This window comes from Alnus glutinosa, chromosome 5 (genome assembly GCF_958979055.1).
Source record: "Alnus glutinosa chromosome 5, dhAlnGlut1.1, whole genome shotgun sequence".
In the NCBI taxonomy this organism is placed as follows: Eukaryota; Viridiplantae; Streptophyta; class Magnoliopsida; order Fagales; family Betulaceae; genus Alnus; species Alnus glutinosa.
Window position 1 is genome coordinate 68,495 of NC_084890.1, and position 6,000 is coordinate 74,494.

Consider the following 6,000-nt stretch of genomic DNA (forward strand, 5'->3'; position numbering starts at 1 on the left):
TTTTCCTTTGATTCTTTTTTCATTTTATCTTAAAAAAAAAATCCAAAAAACACAAGGTGTAGAATGAGGGTGTAAAAAAATCATTTCTCATTTCTTAAACTCTTAAGTGGAAATGTTATGCTTATCGATGAAATCCACAATTCATTTTGGTGGAGTTTGATCACACTTTAATTTGCCCTAAAAATTTTGTTAAACTCTAATTGGAAATGTTATGCTTAAGATGAAATCGACAATCATTTTAGTGGAGTTTGATCACAATTTAATTTGCCTTAAAAAATTTTAAAAATGCCACAGGTACATAATTTTTTGTAAAAAAAAATCTTACTAACTGACGTAAAGTCTGATGTGGCATTAAAAAATTAATAAACTTAAGGAGGCGTTTAAATTTTTACGAAAAAAACCTTACTAACCGACTTGATATATGATGTTACATTAAAAAATTAATAAACTTAAAAGAGGCGTGTTGGGTAATGGTAGACTGACGTGAACAGTGATATTTACTGTTCACGTCCGTGTTTCTTGACAAATTATTTTGAAAAAGCTGCATGGTTATTATCTTCCTATTTCTCTCACTCTCACAGGCTCTCCCATTTGAAATCCGTCTCCTTTCATTGGAAAATTACTGGTTCATTTGTTCAATAACATGTTCATTTGTTCAACCTTCTAAGAAAAGCAGCATCCTCTTGAGAGAATCAGTGCTAGGGTTTCATGATAAGCAAAGTTCAACCGTTTTGATATTTCTTAATTAAATTTCTTGAACAAACACAGCCAGTGTTGCAGTAGTGTGATGCAGCAGGTTGTAAAATGCAAGAACAATCAAAGTATTTTGAAAGAGTGAAACGTACACTTCAAAAAAAAAAAAAAGTGAGACGTAAATTTCTATTGCCTAATGAAATGCTCTACGGAAGGCAAAGAACTTGCCGAAAAAGTTGTTCCCATAGAGGTCCAAAAGCCGGAGATTCAGGATTTGAGAGAGGGTCTTCGGGATGCGGGCCACGAGGGGGGTTTTACGACAGATTGAGGTGTTGGAGGTCTTTACACGAGGAGAGATCGGGGGGAGGGTGGAGTTGATGAGGTTGTTGAAGAGAGAGAGATAGGAGAGAGAGGGAAGGCGGCAAAAGATGGTTGGGATTTGGGAGTGTCCCGACAAGTTAAAAGTTGGAGAGCTCGACGGAGGTGTCGCGGTCATTTCAGGAGGCAAGAGAGCCTATTGGATCAGAGAGACTGCATTTGACTTGCTGCAAAAAAAAAAAAAAAAAAAAAAAAAAAAAAAAAAAAAAAAGTCTTGGTTTAGAGACTGAGTCGCCGGAGCAGGAGGAGGAAGAGTAGTAGTGGAAACATTGAGAAAGAGGAGAAGAAAAAGGTGGGGCCTATTCGGATGATACGAACTAAAACTTTCATTTAACTTGTTTTTCACATCGAATTTCATGTCAGTTTATAAGCTTCTTTTTGTAAAAGTTTAAGTACCTGTAATATTTTTCAAAAATTTTGTTATGCTAGCTTTCGCAAGTAGCATGATTCATTTGCATTTCATTTGAATTGTAAACAAGTCTCGCTGTGTCTTCCAATTCTGCACTATTTTCTGATCAATTAATCAGCAATTATTATAATTAGCATCATTTCATTAACAACCAAAAACAACTATTCTGCACTATTCCAATTCTGCAATTCTGCAATTCTGCACTCTTTTGCTGACGTGGCAAAAGCAGGTACTGGCTCTGCGATAGTTTAGAATTCCTTTTTGGTTTTTGTTCGCGTTTAACTGATTTTGGCGCGTGACGGCGCGTGGCGATGTGATTGCCGGTGCTGGTTGCCGGAAAGGTTTCTGGAATCCCGGTGGTTGTGATTCTGTAAGTCTTTTTCTGGGTTATGGCGAAAAGAAGGGGAGCGAAAAGAGTGGCAAAACCTTGTGCGTTGGAGGTGCCTGATGCGTCCGTTGAGGTTGGTTTGGATGCTTTGCCGGAGATGCTTGCTAATGTTGAGGAAGAGGAGGCTTTTGAAGGAAGAGAGAATCTCTCTCAGGAGGAATATGCTTCTCCACCGATTCATGGCAATGATGCTGTGAAGTCGCGTTCCTCTGTTTGTATGCAGGGAGATTTGGATAGGGGAGCTTCAGTGCCCATTCCGATGGAAGAACCTGTTACGGTTCCTCCCCCTGTTAGGATTGGGGAATTGGGGACGTCTGAGAGGTCTGGAAGAGTTCAAGACTGGAGGCAACTTTTTCAATCTGAGAAAACATTGGGATCTCTACAATATTTTGAACCTAAACGCCATGATGGGAAGATTATTGTTCAACCACCTAAGGAAGCTATAGAGGAAGGGATATCGAAATGGTCTTCTTCCTTGATTGGCCAGTTTTTAGATAAACCCCTCCCTTTCTATGTGGTTAAGCGCACTGTTGAAAGCATTTGGGCTTCTTATGGAAGTATAGAGGTCTTTTTGTTGGATAATGGTTTGTTCCTTTTTCGGTTTGCGAATGAGAGTATCAGGGAGGCTGTTCTTGAGGAAAAGCTATGGCACATAGCTAATAAGCCTCTTATTCTTCCCCGTTGGGCTCCAGGTATGCAATTACTCAAACTTTCTTTAGCTTCTGTTCCTATTTGGATTAAGCTTCACAATCTCCCTATGGAATTTTGGAATTCCACTTGTTTGAGTCATGTTGCTAGTGGAATAGGTAAGCCTATTTGTGCTGATTCGGTGACTATGGAGCAATGTAGGCTTGGTTTTGCCCGGGTCCTGGTGGAAGTGGATGTTAATGCTGATTTCCCGAAAGAGATAGAACTTCTAGGACTTAATGGTGAAGTGAATAAGGTTGGAATAGAGTATCCTTGGTTGCCCATTAAATGTAAGAAATGTCACAATTTTGGACATGCCACTCATACATGTACGAGAATTGAGAAGGCTATTTGGGTTCCTAAAAAAGAGCCTGCCCGTGCTCAACCTGCTCCCCAAGTTGATAAGGTTGCTAGCCCGGGGACTGTGAAGGGTGATACGTGGAATGTTGTTAGTCGGGATAAGAAAACTCCGAAGACTCGTGCTCATATCGTTGATAATAGTAAGCATTGGACTAATTCCTTCCAGTTGCTGGCTAGAGTAGATGGTCAAACATTTGATAATACTGAAATTAGGAAGTCTAATGACGCTCTTAAACAGTTGCTGGATGCAGAAATGGAACCTGGCCCTTTAGTTGATAAGGGTAAAGGGAAGTTGGAAGAGGATGAGGAGATGTTAATGAGGGGTTTTTCACCTCATTCATGAATATGCTAATCTGGAATGTGAGGGGCTTGAACCACCCTTCTAAACAACAAGAGGTTCAGCGTATTGTTCGGGCTAAGCGTATTAGTATTGTTTGTTTGATTGAGACTAAGGTGAAAGAATCAAATGCTGGGAATATTAGTTCTTCTATGTTGCCTGGTTGGGACTTTTATTTTAATTATGAGAAGCATTATTTGGGCCGTATTTGGGTCTGCTGGAAGAGGGAGGATTTTTTGGTTTCTGTTGAGGACAAAAGTGATCAGAGTATTACTTGCCTTTTTTTTCTGTTCAGGAGAAATTTTATTGGTATCAAACCTTTGTGTATGGTGCTAATAATCCTCTTGATAGGAGATATCTTTGGCAGCATCTCCACTCTATGAAGTTGAGGGTGTCTCATATTCCTTGGCTTCTTTGTGGTGATTTTAATGTGGTTCGATGTTTGGAGGAAAAATGGGGTTCGGATTATTTGTCTGCCTATGAGCTGGAATTTGGGGACTGTTTAAATAGTCTGGAGGTTATAGAGTTAAACTTTAGTGGTTGTTTCTTCACTTGGAACAATAAGAGTGAAGGCTCTGGATTTATTGCTCGCAAGTTGGATAGAGTGTTGGTGAATGAAGAATGGTTATGTAGATTTGGTAAGACCTGTGTGGATTTTCCTTCATGTGGCATTTCTGATCATTCCCCGGCTATTATTACTGTGAGTTCTTTGGCTAGTTTTGGTCCTAAGCCGTTCAAGTTTTTCACTTATTGGCTTGAAAATAAGGAGTACAAGGACTGGCTTTCTACTAGTTGGAATCAGGAAGTTCGGGGAGTCCCTATGTATAAGCTTTGCATAAAACTCAAAGCTTTTAAAGCTATTTTAAAGAGTAAGAATACTAGTTGTTACGGGGATATTCGTACTAAAGTTTTGAAAGCTCGGGAGTGTCTTGAAATAGCTCAAAGGGCTGTTCTGAACTCTCATGGTAGTGCAGAGTCCTTGATTAAAGAAAGAGAGTGCTTGCATGAGTACACTTCCATTTCTAGAGCTGAGGAGGCTTTTCTCAAACAAAAAGCTAGGAATCAATGGCTCCAATTGGGAGATCAGAATTCAGGTTTTTTCCATAGGGTGATTAAGGCTAGACAAGCCCGTAACATTATCAATTACATTTGTGATGATAATGGAAACCGAATAGAAGATATTGTTGGCATTAAAAATATTGTAGAGAATTTTTATAAAAGACTGCTGGGGTCTTCTACTATGGTCTTTTCTGGTGATGGTGCTGCTAGGATTAAGCATCTTATATCTCCAATTGTTTCGGCTGAGCAGGCTGTTTTGTTGGAGAATTCTGTTTCAGCTGAGGAGATTAAATCTACTTTTTTCAGCATGAAGGCTAATAAGTCTCCTGGTCCAGATGGATATACGGCTGAGTTTTTTAAGTCCTCTTGGGAAGTTGTAGGGGAGGATGTGGTGGTTGCAATTCAGAGTTTTTTTTATTCTGGAATGCTCCTTAAAGAAGTGAATGCCACAATTCTCTCCTTGGTGCCTAAAAGGCCAAATGTTTCTGTTATGGGAGATTTCAGACCTATAGCTTGTTGTAATGTCATTTATAAATGCATTACTAAAATTCTTTCCAACAGAATGCTCCCTCTTTTGGATTCTATGATTAGTAGAAACCAATCTGCTTTCATTCCTGGCCGTAATATTGCTGAAAATGTGTTGTTGGCTCAGGAAATGGTTAGGAACTATCATCGGAAAGATGGTCAACCTCGGTGCACCATGAAGATTGATTTGATGAAGGCTTACGATTCAGTTAATTGGAATTTCCTCATTCATTGTCTATCTTGTTTTGGTTTTCCTCCTAAGTTTGTCAATTGGATTAAAGAGTGTATCACCTCTCCTCGTTTTTCTATTTCTTTGAATGGAACCTTAGTCGGTTATTTTAAGGGGGCAAAAGGGTTGAGGCAAGGAGATTCTCTCTCTCCCTACTTATTTGTCATTGCCATGGAAGTGTTTTCTAGAATCATGTGTGAATTTTCTGGTTCTAACTCAGGTTTCAAGTTTCATCCTAGATGCTCTAAATTGCAGCTTACTCACTTATGTTTTGCTGATGACAGCAGCTTTCTGAGGCTAGTTTATCTTCTATTAAAGCTGTGAAGGCTGTTTTATTAGAGTTTGAACAACTCTCTGGTTTGCAAGCTAATCCTTCAAAAAGTTCATTTTTTTGTGCTGGTATCTCCTCTAGGATGAAGGCTGTTTTACTGGATGAATTGCAAATGGAGGAAGGGCATTTTTCGGTTCGATACCTTGGGGTTCCTTTAATATCTTCCAAGTTATCTGCTGCTGATTGTAGAGTGCTGATTGAAAGGATCACCAAACGTATTGATTCTTGGACTTCTAAACAGTTATCCTTTGCTGGGAGGTTGCAATTGATTGTTTCAGTTCTTTATGGTTTGCAAGTCTATTGGACCAACATTTTTATTTTGCCTAAAAGTGTTCTTAAAGACATTTCCAAAAAATTTAATCGGTTTTTGTGGAATGATAAAGATGGAGATTTTGCAAAAGCCAAAGGTGCTTGGGGGGATGTTTGTATTCCTAAGTCAGAAGGTGGGTTGGGGCTGAAGTGTGTTGAGGTTGGGAATGTTTCTTCTATGTTGAGACATATTTGGTCTTTATTTGCTCGGTCTGGATCCCTTTGGGTAGCATGGGTTCAAACATACCTTTTGAAGGGGAGGAGCTTCTGGAATATTCGTCTTCCCCAAGATTGC